This window comes from Nipponia nippon, unplaced genomic scaffold (assembly GCF_047370975.1).
Source record: "Nipponia nippon isolate SJK-2023a ecotype South Korea unplaced genomic scaffold, ASM4737097v1 scaffold_5, whole genome shotgun sequence".
Lineage (NCBI taxonomy): Eukaryota > Metazoa > Chordata > Aves > Pelecaniformes > Threskiornithidae > Nipponia > Nipponia nippon.
In genome coordinates this window covers 54,380,257-54,397,721 of record NW_028262369.1, presented here as the reverse complement: position 1 = coordinate 54,397,721, position 17,465 = coordinate 54,380,257, and the positions used below count along the sequence as shown (strand labels likewise).

Here is a 17,465-nt window from a genome sequence, read left to right as displayed (position 1 = left end):
TTTGTGAAGATTTCTACCAAAATCAGGGGCCACCGGAGGCCTTAAACTTCAAAATTGTTTCCAACCATCAAAGTAAAATATATTAAGAGAGGTTATTCCTTTCTGCATCTCTAAAAAAAAAAAAAAAAACACAGAAACTGCTGGACAAGATCAGTTCTCAGATTCAGCTGGACGACAGTCAGACCCAAACCATCAGCAGAAGCTTCAGAGTTCAAAGAAAAAAAGCACCCGGGGAGGGGGAGGTAGGAGAGGCAGGGCAAGGGGCTTGGTCTCAAGGAAATGATTCCTAATCCCCAATTTTGAAAGGGCAGAATAAACCCTAAAGAATTATGATTTATGTCACTCCCAAAACCCTTGCTCTTGAGCAATTATATGCAGGCATTTCCATAAAAATTTTGTTTTATTATGATCACTAGAATATTACAATATCCCTTCTTTGATCCTGCCAGCCCTAACAATAGCTTGAGACGAGAAATTACCCTGGTTTTATTTATTTGTTTTTATCTAAGGAAGTCTGAATAAGAAAGACTAACATACATTCAGTTCATAGTTTTCATTCAAGGCAGCTCAATGCCAGGGCAATAGGTACAAGCCATCTTTATCACAGAAAGCAAGTACCTTTTCGGACTTAAAGGAAGATCTCTAACACACAAATCCACCATTATTTCTGCTACTGTAATAATAATTGCAAAGACTTATTTTTATTAAAATTCTATCAGCCAAATTCAGCAGTAGGATAAACAGGCAGATGGCAGGGAAGTAGCATTGTGTTAATAGGCATATTGTATCGCTGGTTTGTTACATTCCAGTTTATTTTACTTTCTGTCCTACTTGAAGTAGGACATTGAAGAACCTTGGTAAACAAGCCCTGCCATATCAGTTTTTGAGGAAGTGTTACAAACTTCAAAGGGAATCAAGAAAAGGGAACAGTGAGGGCTATCCAACCACTGTAATGACGAGGAAATTTCTAAGTCATAAAACAGAAAATACACCATTTCCCCTAACTGCACAGTCAACTATCAACAAGTAACCACGCTCATTTTGAGAAGATACACGAAACTAAGCTGAAGATACTGCTCTATCTGTGGAAATAAGAAAATGAATTAGGCCTAGGACAAGCAGCCTGCTTTGAGTTATTTGTCCAGCGTCCTAGAGGCAGAGTTCCAGTTCTCCGGATCATCATTCAACTGGATGAGTGGCTTAGACATGAGATCATCCTCTCTTTTCCTATAACCCCCTGCCCCATTTATTTCAACATCTGCAGGAAACACATTTGCGATCCTGCAAACAACAGTCTCTCTGACTACAGAGCCATAATGAATCCCTGAGCACCATCTGTCCTCCATGTTGAATGAGGCAAGGATCATGCAGACAGACAAATATGCAATCACATAAGTAACAACTGTATCACAAACACACATGCACAAACTGCAAGCTAAAGATACACAGGCAGAGTCTCTGGATAGGGAGAAAAGGGGGCCAGGGACCAAGTAGACCCTGATGTAATACACAAAGCCTAATATCCTGATTTTCCACACAGTTCCAACCAACAGCATGATGGATCCCAGCCCTAGTCATGCTGGTATTACTCCAAATTGGAGCTCTTGGTTTGCTGTCTTTCAGGATGTGATAAACTGAGGCATGTATCCAAAGACAGGCATCCAGTGCCATTTCAGACGTGAGCATACCTACGGCACCCTGGGGCTGGCAGATGGACAGGTATCCATGCTCTGCCAGAAGCCAGAAGGACATCTGAAGTGGTAGCAGACATATATGTATAAGTGACGAATACTTACGTCGTTTACAGTGGATTTAATTCAAATTGGAGTTACTTGACCCTAATAAAATTACAGCACGCCCTTTGCAAGCTTGCACTACGTTATCAATGGAGTTTGGGTTAAGCACACTAATATATTTCTATATCTAAAGTCTCAATGTGGCACAGGAGCCAAAATACAGTACTAACAGTAGCTACCTATTACACTTACCAAGAGCCGCAGGGAAAGTCTTGAAGAATGTTTACTTCAAACATTTGCAGTAAATAGAGCCGTGATCGCAACATTATCTCACTTAACACTGCCACTATACACTGTCCATCCCACAAAGCCTAATGGAAAAATCATCAACTAACTAAGGACTGTAGCACAAGTGCATACAAAGAACTGAACTTGAGTTGAAGCTGATGGCAGGCCAGCCCTTGACAGATTACAGGGGAAGCAGCACCTCTAAGCAGATCTTCAAGGACACTTTAGTGTTATTAACATGTATTGTTTTGTTTCCCTGCTATCTGGTGGTATTACATCATCTGTGAACTGTGCTGTTCCCAGGGCTGATAGCATTTCTTCCTAAAGGACTAGCAAAGCACCTCACATGCAGTGCCTCTGCAACAACACAAGCATAAATTCTGTCAATTCATACAGTATCACCAGAATTAACTAAGCTGGCCAGAGTGATTAACAATATATTTCTTGATGTTTTATTGACAAATGTCCAAGTTTACAAATTGTCCAAGCTTACAAAACATCATAGCAAACATAGCCTCTTGAGTAGGCCGTAGTTTAGCTTAGTCATGTTACACAGAGACAGCTTTCTGCTAAGTTCCTAAATCTCACTTACACCCAAAAGTGAACTCTACTTTTGTCAGCCCCAGAGCATTTAATTGTTAGGCACAGTTCCAGGCATCAAAAGTGACAAGCTATTAGCGGATAAGTGGATCACTGTTTAAATCAAGACTCTTCTGTGATCTTAGCTCATTTTCACTTGAGGTGACAGACTGAAATGGATAAAGTATCCAAAGACCAACAATAACAGAGCAATTCCACAAAAAGAAGTTACACACCCATGGTTAGAGATTATTACTGGAACGCTTTCATTCTTAGTCTTGATCCAGTAAATTCCCATAGATAATTCCATTTTACAGGATATATTGAGGACAAAGGACAAGAAGAATAATGAGATTTTCCCATTTCATGCTGAGTATGAGCTTACTCCACAGTTAGTCTCACGGAGCGGAAAAGCTCTGAAAATGAGTAAAGCACAACACAGTATAAATATCGCCACCAGAACACATCCTCAAGACAGTAAGAAAAATCATAAAAGGGAGACTGTTTACATCAAGCTGGCCAATTCTTCCTAAAAATTAAAGACACGGACAATTAAAAAAAAATAAGTGAATAAGTGCGACTCATCGGTACAGTCATTAATGCTCAACCTAATATGACAACAGTAAGGGGTACAGAACAAGCTAAGTATTGACTCAGGCTTTTGGTATGAATGTCAGCATCCATTTTTATCAAATCAGATTACAGAATTTTATTTGGTTACAGATTGATCCTGCTATTGTATAACAGAAATAATCTGTTTCTACATGATTTTGCCTAGCATCCTGGAAAAACACTGTAATGTTATTTCTTAATTTAGGTCTTCCCACACAAGAAACAAGGTTTACCTCTTACCCTGTGTAGAGAACCCATCACTCCATTTTCATCACAAATGAAAAAGTATATGCTTGGCTGATGTGCAACGACTGTTCTTCCCATGCTAAGAGAACATGGGTGGAAGGAAGGATTCTGAGCAGAAGAGCAAAAAGCTCGACCTTTGTGCCACATTTCTGGAGGATGCTCTGGGGTGAGGTTTGGCAAGGAAGTTGACACAGCATAGACAGGAGATTTTAAGATTGGGAAACCACATCTGACTTCCTGCTAAAGAGGACATAACAGATGAAAAGACCATCAATCTTTTTGAAAGAAGACCTGTCAGCCTGTAAAGCAATTACTGAAACTATAGGTGACACAGAGTAACTAAGATTTCCTTTCAATGGAAGGAGAGCGCTATAAAATATCCTAGCAGGGCTGAAACTCTGGAAACATCACAGAAGTCTTGAGCAAGGTAAATTTATACCTTATCTAGTGCTGAAGGCTACTTTAGAGGCCAAAAGCAAGGAAAACAGAAGTGGTAAAATAATCAGGCCAGTTCTCTATATACTGCTGCCTAGCACCTCCTGAAGAGCTCCATGTTATAATAATCTCCTGTACCAGGACACAAGACTTGGTGAGTCAGGGGAAATGAGACTTGCTCCCGTAATAAAATTAAGCTAGATTTAGTCCAAGAGAAAAAAAAAATTCCTATCTTATATTCTGCAAGGAATGACCTTACCAACAGGAATATTCAAGAGGCTGGAAGCGTTTCTGCCTGAATACCTGCACCTATTTCACATCAGTCATAGAAGTTCCCAGTACATTTCCTATCTAGCCAAATACTGTATTTTCACCATGAACACTAACTACAGGCCTGAAGGAAGAGGCAACTGATTCAGGGCTTGATGGTATACTGCTTACGCAAAGGAGAGTTAACAAGAAACACTCACTGCAACGGTCTGCAAGAGGTTACAAGAAAGAGCCATGACATCATACATGATTTTACTGTACGGGGAACTTGCAAAAATATAAGAAAGTGGGACTGAGTAAATTCAAAGTAAGGAATTAATTTATTCTGAGAATGAAAGAGTTCCTTGAGTTTATGCCTTTACATAACTTTTCTCCAATGTCTTATATTTTACTTCAATTGAAATTGCACTAGCAATAAAACACAGCCTTGCGTGTAGAGAAAAAAAAAAAAAAACCTCAGCTGAGGGACCTCCAAGAACATTCTTTAAAAATGGCCAAGATCACTGCCTTTTTTCTACAGAAATCCAAACCACAAGACAGATAGTTTAGACAGCAGAGTCTCAAAATTTGTCAAAAAACGTCAGGCTGCTGATCAGTAATCACCACTGTATAGGTCAGGCTCCCTGTAGCTTATGTAGGAACCAGCTAGCTTGTTTTTCCAGCAAGAAGGCCAAAGACCAAAGAAGAATGTGGAAAATCTGATGGAAGTCGCATGAAAAAAGATTTTTTACGATATATTCCCCATAAAAACAATTATAGTACACTAGTCAAGTACACCTATTATTTAAATCATTTCAAGAAGATCATCTATGCAGGCTATTTGTTACATGCACACTGCAATTAAAAAAAGGCAAGATTAAAAAATGCCCAGCATTTCTGTACATTAGGATTTTGGAATTTAATTATTCCACAAATAAATTAATAACTGTCATAGATAAAAAGTTTAAGGGTATTCTTACTTTTGGAAGCCAAACTTAAGGCAGCAGAGAACAAAAACTCATACTTCAAGATAACGGGTACCCCAACTACCTAGCATGTTTGAGATGTCAAGCCAGGCTCTCCGAAATATAAAAACTCAATACCAGCGGCAGCTTTAAAAGTGTTGCCAAAAATGAAAACACTTAAATAATTTAACTTCTAAAATTAAATTATACACATCTCAAGTGCAACACCTGACTGGACAGAGATGTTTGTTGAACACATTCCTTTAAAACTTAGGTGAAGGGAAGACAAGAAAAAAACTCCCCTGCATTCCATTCTTGCCTGGATTTTTGACAAAACTTTCCATTTCCTCTACAGTGCAGCAGTGTGCTGGCCGAGAGCTGTTGCCTGCCAAAACCTCCAGGAACCCCCTTTAAGAAGTCTCATTGGTACTGTGGAAAGAACTGTTGCCAAATGTTTTAGGGCACTAGATATACACTCCAAAGATCTCAATCCAAACCCCTCACTCTCCCTTGGTGACAACAGGGATGTCATCCAACTTCTAAATATTTCTGGGCCAACACCTTTTAAAGACTTTATTAAAATAATGACAGTTTGGTTCTTACATATCTTTAGCTTATCTATGCCTTCATTCCTTCTTTTGCTTCCCTGCTGTAAAATAGGGATGGTTTAAAATAAAAAAACTCCAGGGAAAAATATTAGAATAAATTTTATTTAAGTATTTATGTCTGACTTTTTGGGGAAGAGACAAGCATACAAAGCTGTCCAATGCTCTCAGGCTTCAATTGCAGATGACAATCCTTCTGCATTATAGTTATGCAGCGGTTACACACAAAAGAACAACCACAACAATAGCTAAAAATGCAAGGAGCTGGTGAAATTAACAGCTGGCTTCTGTTCAGGTAATGCACGTCAACAATAAAACAAATTTAGCAGAAAGTTAGGCAAACATTTCCTTTAAATATCTTTTAAAATTATTTTTCAATTCAATTCGTATCCAGAGCAAGTTATCTAAACTGCTCTTTTTTTTCTCTGAATTTCCTGGCATTTCAGTGCCAACTGTAATGCCAGCCAGCACACACAGGCTACTGTCATGCTGGCACTGCAGGGATGGAGAAAGGACTGCACACAAAAGGTGTATTTCGTCATCTTACACTCATAGTGTCTGTACAGCGTGACTCAACATTACAGCTTTCATGTTCTGGTTTTGGACTATTCACTCAAAATACAAGCTCTGGTCACTGTCTGCAATAAAGGGGACAATTGTGCTGGACTTCCTTTGGTCTATATGATTATAACATTAAAAGCATGACAAAGTAGTTAGAGTGACTCAAGGAATTTGTCAGGACTTTCTAGTAAAAGTAGTCATGAACAAACTTCTGAAGGTGAGATTTTTCAGCCTCTTTTAAATAATATGAGTGGAATTTGTATGGAAATATTTTATGGTTATTGCCAAGCTGGAGTTTAAGTAATATAAACCTACATTTTAGACACAAACACATAGACACAAAGGCAAATGTAAACATCCCTACTGCGTATATTATATTCTTGAGAGGAGAAACTAAGTGGTAAGCTTACACTATGAAAGATTTCTTTGCATTTTTCATATATAAACAATTTTATAATCATCTGATTTAATAAATAAATACTAGACCTAGCAGGATAGCCCAACTGCCCTATCCATTTTCCTGAGAAGTCTGCAGTGGGACACTTTTGCAATAGAAAGTGCATCAATACCGTTGATGTTCTCGTATCTAACACGCAGCTTCCAGGCAAAGCCAAAAACAGCCTGGGGCAAAGCCTGCCTATCCCCATGCAGCCACGCCTCTAGCCAGTGGGGCCATCAGTGCCGGATTTGAGCAGTTACAAAACAGCTCCCGAGTTACCAGCTTGCGTTTGAAGCCAAACTTACATCAGCAAAGCATTTATTCAGGTGTTTTGATTTTCTCTACATATTCAAGTAAGACTGTAGCACCTCCTCCGCAGGCCTCCTCTCCCAGCACGAGAGGGTAAGCAGCAAGCTATCTTCCTGCTTGGCGACTGCACAAGGAAGTGGCACGTTATTCTGCCCCTTCTGGAGCTTCCTCTTTCTGTACCATGCTTCTCACGACTTTTCTGAGGTGCTGTCTGTTCCCTGGTGATCTCTGCCATCCGTGCTCCAGCCAAGTACCTGCGCCTGCTCTTTTCCCAGGGCTATAGTAGCAGCATCAAAATGGCTTGAATTTTATGCCCCACCATTTCCACTGAGTTAAGAGTAACAACAGCAAAAACGCCAAGCTGCTGCAAGAGCTCTACCACAATTTCTCTGCAGATTTCGGAAGAAAGCTTTGAATCGTGTGATGCTTGCTTCATTTTTAGACATCTACCTCAAGTGCTACTGTTAACAACACAGCCAGACCCTAAAAGGATGAGGGGAAGGATCTAAGCCACTATTAACAGATGCACAACATTACCAACTAAGGCTTTGGAGATGGCTTAAAACTGAAAATAACATTTTGATTTAATACAATTATTGGAAATTTTTCCATTTATCATAAGCAAGAAGATATGTCAAACCTTACTGTAATCCGATTCTACCAGTTCCAAAAGGTTAGCTACACCAATGGTTACATAAAGCGAACAAAACCCACAAAACTAACAAAAAAGCAGTAACTGCTAGCTACCCAGACCTTAAATGTGGCCTTCAGGAATGCAACACAATCTAATTCACTAAGGAGCCACAAACAATGACTCAAGAAATAAACGGACAGCAAAGTCAGGAAGAAACCCCAAATTTGCATATTCCCTTGTTAGAATAGCTTTGCAAAATTAGGGACATAAGGGGGACTTTCATACTCTTCTCTGAGGCATAGAGGATTGGTCAGCCAGAGAAAGTTCAGCGAAACTTAGATGAACTATGACTACTCTCTTACCAAACCGTCTAAGCTTTCAATTTAACTATTTCTTAAGACATGGAGGGCTTACTACCTCCCTTGCCTACTCGAACTCTCTCTCAGCATATTAAAACACCAGTTGATGTGCCCACTCTGTGCTGAAATGAAAATGACTGATACATATTACCGGACAGAGGAACACCCAGTGGAGATGTGCAAGCACTTTTCAACAAGAGTTTTTGTTCAGAAAATGTCGATTTGCCAAAGCAAAAAGCCACTATTAAAGAACTACATCGGTTTTAATAAGACTCTTTTTGGGAGAGTTTGTCACATCTATACTCAAAACTGAAGTTAATTCAAAATAGCCAGTCTGTATGTGGCCAGGTCACTCTCAGCTGGGGGAGATTAATGCTCACCTTGCCACACTACTCATTTCAGAGCACGCATATGAATTTTGTTCTCCCTCATCCCCAATGCTTGTTCTTCCTCTGGCCCTTCATTTATGCATAGCGAGTGATACCAAGAAGCAGGACTGCCCCACAACCAAGCATATCTTCTTCTCTAGCATGCAAAAAATTCAGGGTCAAATTCTTCATCTGAACTATGCAGAGAACAGATAGGACACTGCTCTCCTCCTGCACACAGGAGCGTGTTAGCCAGCACTGTCCTGCTCTGCTCTACTTAGCACCGTCAGTTTTTTCTGAGATTCTTTCAGAAACGTTTATACAACGTTACAGCTGATCATAGGCAGACCTATGTAAAATAGTAATTTTAAAGAGAAGAAGGAACTGGAGGGAGAAGCCAAGCTCAGTTCATATGATCCTCTTTGCATTCACTGGTGAAAAAAAAGTTTTACAAGCAACAAAACCTGTTTTCTTTCTGCTTTAGCCATATCAAACATCTTTTTCCATGCTTGCATTATTTCATCTCCTAAATTACAAGAGCTAATCCTCAGAAGCACATAAAAGATAAGCCAAAAATCAAACAAACAAAAAAAACTTATGCCTTAGTATTTTTCAGACAACAATACCTAATAAAATTCACCATAATTATAGTGGCCATTTTTTCACCACACTGTGGATTTGGGAGGGGAGAATGTCTAAGGTGAGACTACGAGACATGGTTTCAGGTTTTTATACATAATTTTGCTTCAGATTTGACTTAATGACTAGGAAGAAGCTATTTAAATTTCTCTATATCAAAAACACCCTTATAAAAATTAAACTTATATTCACTAGGCCACACAAGAGTTGAGGAGCTCATTAAATTAATAAATTTGGGAGTCCTGGCAAAAGGAATTTAAGTATAAAAAGGAAAATAATACTTGGAAGTTTGTCATAGTTAAATGTAATCAGTCACTTACCAGGAAGGTCTGTGTGAGCACGTGCTATTCAAAGAGGAAAATGCCAGAGAAATACAAGATGTTGGCAGATTTTGCAATTAGAAAAAAAATGGTTTTCATTACTGTAAGGACAGACATCACCAACTTCCTACAGGAACCTTAAACTGCTTGGTTTAAAATTAAAAAAAAAAAAAAAAAAAAAGTCTTCAAGTATCACTGCTGAACACACACAAACTCATAAAAATAAACTGGATATAAGAAAAGCTAGGACTTGCTTCCTACCATCTTCCTGTTAGATGTTGTACAAGTTACTATTCTTGTTTGTCTTGAGGTTTTTCACTAGCACTGTCCTTGATTCATAGTTGCAGAGTTTTGGTTACATGAAGAAAAAGTATTTTTCCACATAAGACAACAGTCCAAAAACACCATGGTTGCGACAACTTACCAGATTCATGCCTTCATCAAAAGATAAAGGGGTGTTGCACTTAGTGCTACGGTTAGAAACTCATTATCAATTCTTTTTGGATTAGGAGGAAAAAGGATTCAAACAAAACAGCAACATAAGAATGGTTAGTTTCATATTTTATAGAAATTGCCTATGCCAAGTTATCATCATTATTCCAGATGTTCATTTAAGCAGGCATCCGTATTTATGAAACTTTTAAGAACAGAAGTGCCTCAAAAGTGCATTATCTTTTACAATTCTCCATTATAGGTTATTTTTAAAAGATGGTACACAAGACCAGAAAACCTCTAATGAGTTACATTCCAAGGGTCTACACAGTCACCTTCTCCCCAAAATTATTTGTAGTTCTGTGGGTTTTTTTCCTAACAGAACTGCAACGTTAGGCAGCAGCTGCTGATTTTGCATAGAGTTACACTTTTGCATGTTGAGTACAAAGGCACAATTTTTCTGACAGAGCATGCAAAGTAATGGTTCAGGCCACAGTGAGAGCTCCTCCGCATGAATGTTGTTTGTTTTCCCACTGATGTTAATGGGTTTTGGAACAGGCCAAAATGAATCCTCTACTTGGGGACATTTATTTTCAGTGTCTGATTGACAATGCAGTAAGTTAAATGCATGAGAAATACAGTTCTAGTAGTTAAGCCCCATTTAGAGACTATATCCTGAAGATACAGACAGAGTAATGGCGGGGCAGGGGGCGGGGCAGGGAACAAACTGCAAAAACAACCCCACATTTAACATACAAGGCTTTCCAAAAGCCAGATCTTTCTATTAAATAGTCTGGCCAATGCAATGGACCAGAAGGATGAGACAGCCCATACAAATGCATTCACCATGCGTCTTACTCCATCATCTCCATCTGCCCCAACATTCCACTTATCAGTCTTGTTCATCACACGTCTTCTACAATGCAATCCCTTGGGGGCTGTGACTGCCACTTATTACAATAAATTCACATTTGTAGAGATCTTATTATAACCTCTGTGTGTGTGCAAATAAATATGTAACTTTATAATCACTGTAAATATAAAAGGATAATTTATTATGAAAGTGTACATCCCTACAGATCTTGGCTAGGCATATAAACACTGCTATAACTGGCTGATAATACCAGTAGGAAAAGAAATAAAAGTCTTACTGATTTATGCTGAGATCATTTTAAGGAAAATATTAAATAAATATCAAAGATGAGTCAGTTCAATGGCTTTACTATCAGATAACCACAAAAAACACAGAACTGACTGAGTCAAATCATGTATAGTTCTGAATTTGTGTATGTGGAAGCTTTTGACCCTACACTTTGTCTCCTTCCTAAATCTGCATATTTAGGAATGGAAGCTGGAATGATGGAGAGACAAGGATTCCTGTTTGTGAACAGCCTACTTTATATGTCAAAAAATATGCTTTCAGCATGCTAAGGTGGTGAAAATTAGCAATGAACAACATTTAATTTAGTACTTAAGCCTGTAAGTGTCTGCCAAAGTAATTTTGTTATCAGCAGAAAAAAGAATCACTATACTCTTTGCACTCAGCCTTAGGATGCACCATTACCAATGTTACCACTCATTTGAAAGGAGATTGCATCTCAAAAAGAGTGCTTGCAAACAGAGCTGTGTAGTCTGCACAGGAGACTACTGTGCTCAGAGACACAGATCCCAGAGGCAGCATTCACCTCACTTAACTTCAAACGCCTACAGTATAAAAGTCTGCATCTGTGCTTAGCTAGTGGAGAGATAGAGGCGCTCCTAGCACCTAATTTATGTGGCCTGTTGGATATCTGCTTTAGGATCATGTTAATTTTATCCTGGAAGTGCCTGTTTTTCCTCCAGGGATTACTTGAAGAGTCTGGGCAACTCACTCACACAGCAACTTCTACTATGTCTGTATTTGTCAGTCCAGAACCCAAAAGCTTCCGCAACTACACACACTGACAGTCTTGGAAGCCCCAGCATGCAGCTAAATCATGAGCTAAGATGGAAAGTGTCATCTCAGCAACTGCCTTTCTGGGAAAAGAAAATGTATTGGGAGAAAAACTCCAGTGTCTGTGCCCCTGCCCACCCAACAATTGTTACAGGACCAACACAGGCTTGAGAGTTACCACTGGCAACAGCCCATGGATTTCATTATGAACATCAGAGAAAATGAGTAAAATCTGTACAGTGATGGCCCCATCATCTATCAATATATGTCTGATATTTTTCCCCTCACCAACACTGTGATCTTATTTTTTATAGAAATCATCTCATTCCATACAATACTTTAAAGCTGAAGAACTACTTGATCTTTCTAAGGAAAGTCCACAAATTCTCTCTTGCAGTACTGCCACAATATTTTCTATTTTAAAAAATTAGGCTGAAGTTTAAATGTTCATTAGTTACTTTTACTTTCCCCACAACCTGTTTAAAAAAAAAAAAAAATTGGGGGGGCTTCTTGGTGCTTTGTTTGCTCCTGCTTTGTGGACCACTTTCACATGTCCTACAGACCACTCCCCATCCCTGTACCACGGGCTGAGTAATACTGCTCCAGACATTGACACACAGGCTACTGGAAACTGGTACAGTCAGGAAATTCATATCATTTCTCTGAGGTAAACAGTAAATGAAAGCCATCAGGAAAGTCTGAATACCAGGGTGGTTTGGGTCTTTTTTGTTGCGTTTTTTTTTTTTTTTGTTGTTTTTTTTAAAAAAAGAGAAAGTTCTTTTGAAAGTATTCTGTTACTGCATCACGTTATTATAACCTAGGGCAGCAATGAGATCATTTCCATTACTAAGACAGGTTCTGGGATTTATTTTTATGGCTAGTGAGAAAGACGCAGTTATATCACTGAGGCATGGCAAACACACACGAGAGAGTTCATCACCTCTGAGAAAGATGATAGCCAATTCTGCTGCCACTGCCCATGAAGTCAAAGACAAATCCTTCCACAAATTACATGGAGGTTCTGTTTAGAAAGAGACAAATGAAACAAAAACAGACCCATTGTAAACTCAAGTTTAAAAATGTGTCTCATGACTGGTCCCCCAGGCTTTAGCTAGGAGCTGAAACACCAGCTGAACCAGAGGTGTAGGAAAATACTTGACTTTATTGGTTAAACCACATCCAGACTGTAAGTCACACATATTTTTGATGTGTACTTCTCTTCAGAGCAACCACTGAAACGTGGGCTTCCCCATGAATGTCAAGTAAACAGTTAGTTAAAAATTCGGTTTTGCTCCCTCAAGGTCATTCCCCTTGTTAGGATACTGTCCTGAAGGATAAGGAGACTTTGATCCACATCAGTATTTTGTATCAGGTAAAGTATAAATTTGAACTTAATCTCCCATCTCTCAACTCCACACACTAACCATGGGCCATACTGTATTCTAAGCTTCTACCTGTTGTTCTAGAAAGTTTCCATGGGAAACTAAGTATTTTCTTGTATTTTGTAGTCGTCATATGCTTGAACTTCTGGGTACAAGCAGGAGACACCTCCTTCTCTGGCTGCTATGCAAGTCTGTCCCTGTTATTTTCCAGTCCAAGCCGGTCACCTAACTCAATTCAATTTGAATTCACAGTTCCCAAGTATCTAGAATGGCTTCAGTTCTACTGCCAATGCTGTCCTCTTCCAATCTATATGCAAGTCACAGAAGTTGCCACATACCTGAATATTGCATGTCAATTAAAACAGATTCGAAGAGATGTGCCCCTAGAAAGTCATTGCACTGGATTCAGTCCCTTGGTATTGTCAGGAAAACATGCCAAGGAAGAGAGTAGAGGTTACCCAAAATAGCAGTGAAGCCTGCTCAATGGCTTTGCAGGAATACCTCTGAAGGAAATAGTCAGGGCTCACTCCATACTCATTTTCCCCTATGTATGACTAAAAGCTAAGCACTGAAGTACACTAAGGCAAAAACAGATTGGCTGAAACATTTCCCATTCTGGCTATTTTAGGCCAGCTGACAAAAGTAATCTATTCAAAGTATCATGAAAATTCAAGAAGTGCACCTTATGATAACTATGTTCAATAAAACACACTGAAGTTAAGACAAAATCAAGTATGCAATCTTAGTGAAGCAACAGCACTGGATTTTTTTTTCTTTTTTGTCTAATTCTTCTCAGAAAAACAAGTCATTAACAGCACTTGGTGCCAAGAGTCAAACTTTTCCAGTGCAGATTAACTGGCCATGCAGGAGGAGATTAAATTAAGTGATTCAAGCATAAATGTTTTCATTTCTCTTTTGTTATGTATCCCTGCCATAGCAGAACAAGGGAGCGCAGAAAGGTGGTCATAAAGGGACAAGGTGGAGATTTTGAGAGACAACAATGGCAGAGGACCACTTAACTCCACACTGTATAATCAAAACCTTCCCCCTAACAGAAAGAAAATAAAATAAGCACATCAGTTTTAGGTTCACGTTTTCTCTCTGAAAGTCTTAGTATACTGAACAACTCTGAGTAACCACAAAGAAGCTGATCCTATGAACTTACATAGTTAATATACAGTAAGTATCTGAGCCTACTGAGGTGCAGAAGACCACCTTCCTGCCAGCAATATCCACTGCAGTTAGAACTCCTACCCACACCATTGCTCCTCACTTGGGATTAGATCTTTATCTAGTTTCAGAATCTGCATGCCTTCATCTGCAAGAAGCCTCCAAATTGAAACTTTCATACTCCACAGTTCAAGTGGCCAAAGGGATTTTTCCCCAAAGGTAGGACACAATGTGCCAACAGAGGAGCTCTGACCAGCTCTGCAGCGGTCAGTCACACAGCCAACATATGCTGGAGCCTCAGCAGCTCCAGTTCACAGCCCAGCACAGTAGTTCAAACCCAGTTTCAGTGGCTGCTCAAGGGAAGGAGACTGAGTTTATACCAATGCACACCACTGAGCTACTGGGGGGGGAAGCACAACCACCAGCACAGGAACTGGTCATACCACTGAGCCAGCAGCTTCTCCAAATCATGCAGCAGGACTGACCAGAGGTCAACCAGGACAACAAATTAACCTCTACCAGTAAAAGTGTGCAAGTTTGTTCCCAAAGAGGAACATATAGCCCCGTGAAAACAAGGAATTATAGTCTGTGATCATACTTCTAATATATGCTAACAGATGCCTGTTATAAGTCACAAACAGGACCTCTTATGCACATTTTTTTCATATCAGACCCAAAAGAAAAGCTGCTGTTGCAGACATTTTGTGAAATTTTTCCTTAACAGATGTATCATTTTACTTCCCTCTAAATTTCAAAATGGATTGCTTCATCGTGCATACTATGTGGGGATAAGTAAATGAGATGGCAGAGTTCATAGTAATAGTTGCCAAAATCAGTTCCAGTGACACTGGATGAAGTCAAGCATGAACCTAGCACCCCAAGACTCAGGAACTGATAATGGGTAATGCTGTTTATGTAACTTTTGCAGTCCCTCCTTCCATTTGCTGCACGATCGCCACAGGCATGCCCTCGTACCTCTCGCTGCACACGTTGTGCTGCTCTGGCACACATAGCGAGCAACGCAAATGCTTTTTTACCCCTCGCTGCCTTTCTTTTACCTCATGAAAGCTTCATTTTACGCGCGGATGCGCTTGGGGACGGCGGACGCCATACAGCGACTGTGTTTCTGCCAAAGAGGCGAGCGGACAGCGCGCCTTCCTCGGCAGCCACGACCGCGCTGCGCGGAACGGGGCGCAGGCAGGGCCGGGCGGGCAGCGCGGCGGCAGGTGCCTGACGCGGCACCCGCAGGAAGACGCCGCTCCGCGCCGCCCGGCGCTCCCCCGACCCCGGCCGCTCTTCTCGGCGTCCCGCAGAGAAGCGGGTTCGACCAGCCGCCTGCCCTGCCGCGGGAGAGGGCGGCGGGCACCTCTCCTCACGGCCGCGCTCTCGTCCGCCCCGGCGGGTGCTTCAACCGCCTAAGCCCAGGCCCTTCGCACCCTGCCTGCCCGCGGGGCCGGGTACAGCAGTCGCGCACCCCCTGCCCTGTCAGCCCTCCCCTCCCATCCCGCGGAGGAGCCGCTGTTGAGCGCGTAAGAAGGAGGCACCGCGCTTACGGTTGCCTGGGGTCCCGCGGGCTCGGCCATCCCTCCGGGCTAGCGCACGATCCCGTTCCCCATTGCAGGCATACGGCACTTTTCACCCGCGCGGCCGGGGAGGTGCCAGCCGTCAGCTGACCACCGCCTCTTAAGGAGGCGTGAGGCGCCGGCCGGCCGAGGCGGCTGTGGGGGGAAAGCGCGGAGTTTTGGCACGGTTTTCTAGCTTCGGCCGCTTAGGAAGCTCGCACGGCGATGGCGGGGTGCGGCGGTCAGCCTCCGCGGAAGGGAAGGCAGCCTCGAGGAGCAGCAGACAGCCTTAAGGGCGACCTGCCCGCCTAATGGCTGCGGCCCGCGCTCCCGTGAGGAGAGGAGCGGCGGCAGCTGCCGGGCGGGCGGCACGGGCGCTGCTGCCCCTGCTGGGGGGGATACCGGCTCTCCGCGGGGCCTTTTCAGGAGCAGCGTTAAGTTGAAGCCGTAGAAAGCAACCAGGTACTGACTGCGACCAAAAAAAAAAAAAAAAAAAAAAAAAAACCAAAAACCAAACAAACAAACAAACCAAAAACCAAAATTCTTATCTAACAGGCAGCTAAATGGAAGTTTGCATTAAAATAACTTTAAAAAGAAATCCACATCTTTCATTGCTGCAGTGACAATCTGTGGATATTCACGTGGGAATAAACGGAGTGACTGCATCAGTGGACAAGGGAAGAGCTATGGATGTCATCTATCTGGACTTCTGTAAGGCCTTTGACACAGTCCCCCACAACATCCTTCTCTCTTAATTGGAAGGATATGGATTTGATGGGCTGACTGTTCGGTGGATAGCTAACGGGCTGGATGGTCACCTCCAAAGGGTAGTGGTCAACGCTCAATGTCCAGATGGAGAACAGTGACAAGTGGTGTCCCTCAGGGGTCTGTACTGGGGCCAGTGCTCTTCAATATCTTCATCAATGACATAGACAGCGAGATCGAGTGCACCCTCAGCAAGTTTGCAGATGACCCCAAGCTGAGTGGTGCAGTCGACACACCTGAGGGATGGGATGACACCCAGAGGGACCTGGACAAGCTGGAGAAGTGGGCCTGTGTGAACCTCATGAGGTTCAACAAGGCCAAGTGCAAGGTCCTGCACATGGATCAGGGCAATCCCCATATCAATAGAGGCTGGGGGATGAAGGGATTGAGAGCAGCCCTGCGGAGAAGGACTTATGGGTACTGATAGATGAAAGGCAGGACATGAGCCAGCAATGTGCGCTTGCAGCCCAGAAAGCCAACTGTATCCTGGGCTGCATCAAAAGAAGTGTGGCCAGCAGGTCAAGGGAGGTGATTCTGCCCCTCTACTCTGCTCTGGTGAGACCCCACCTGGAGTGCTGTGTCCAGCTCTGGGGTCCTCAGCACAGGAAGGACATGGACCTGTTGGAGAGGGTCCAGAGGAGGGCCACAAAAATGATCAGAGGGATGGAGCACCTTTTCTATGAGGAAAGGCTGAAAGAGCTGGGGTTGTTCAGCCTGCAGAAGAGAAGGCTGCGGGGAGACCTTATTGCGGCCTTTCAGTACTTAAAGGGGGCCTACAAGAAAGATGGGGACAGACTTTTTAGCAAGGCCTGCTGCGACAGGACAAGGGGTAATGGTTTTAAACTAAAGGAGGGTAGATTTAGGCTGAACACAAGGA

At 41.9% G+C, this 17,465-nt stretch overlaps 1 protein-coding gene across 1 annotated transcript in view; it reads right to left on the bottom strand.

Annotated features, from left to right (window-relative positions):
• The window catches only part of PLA2G4A (phospholipase A2 group IVA), an 85,866-nt gene extending 69,919 nt beyond the window's left edge, over positions 1–15,947 (bottom strand). Inside the window, exon 1 of the mRNA XM_087733616.1 lies at positions 15,815–15,947. The gene's annotated coding sequence lies outside the window, so the exon portion shown is untranslated. The remainder of the gene's footprint in view (positions 1–15,814) is intronic.
• Positions 15,948–17,465: the final 1,518 nt, after the last annotated feature.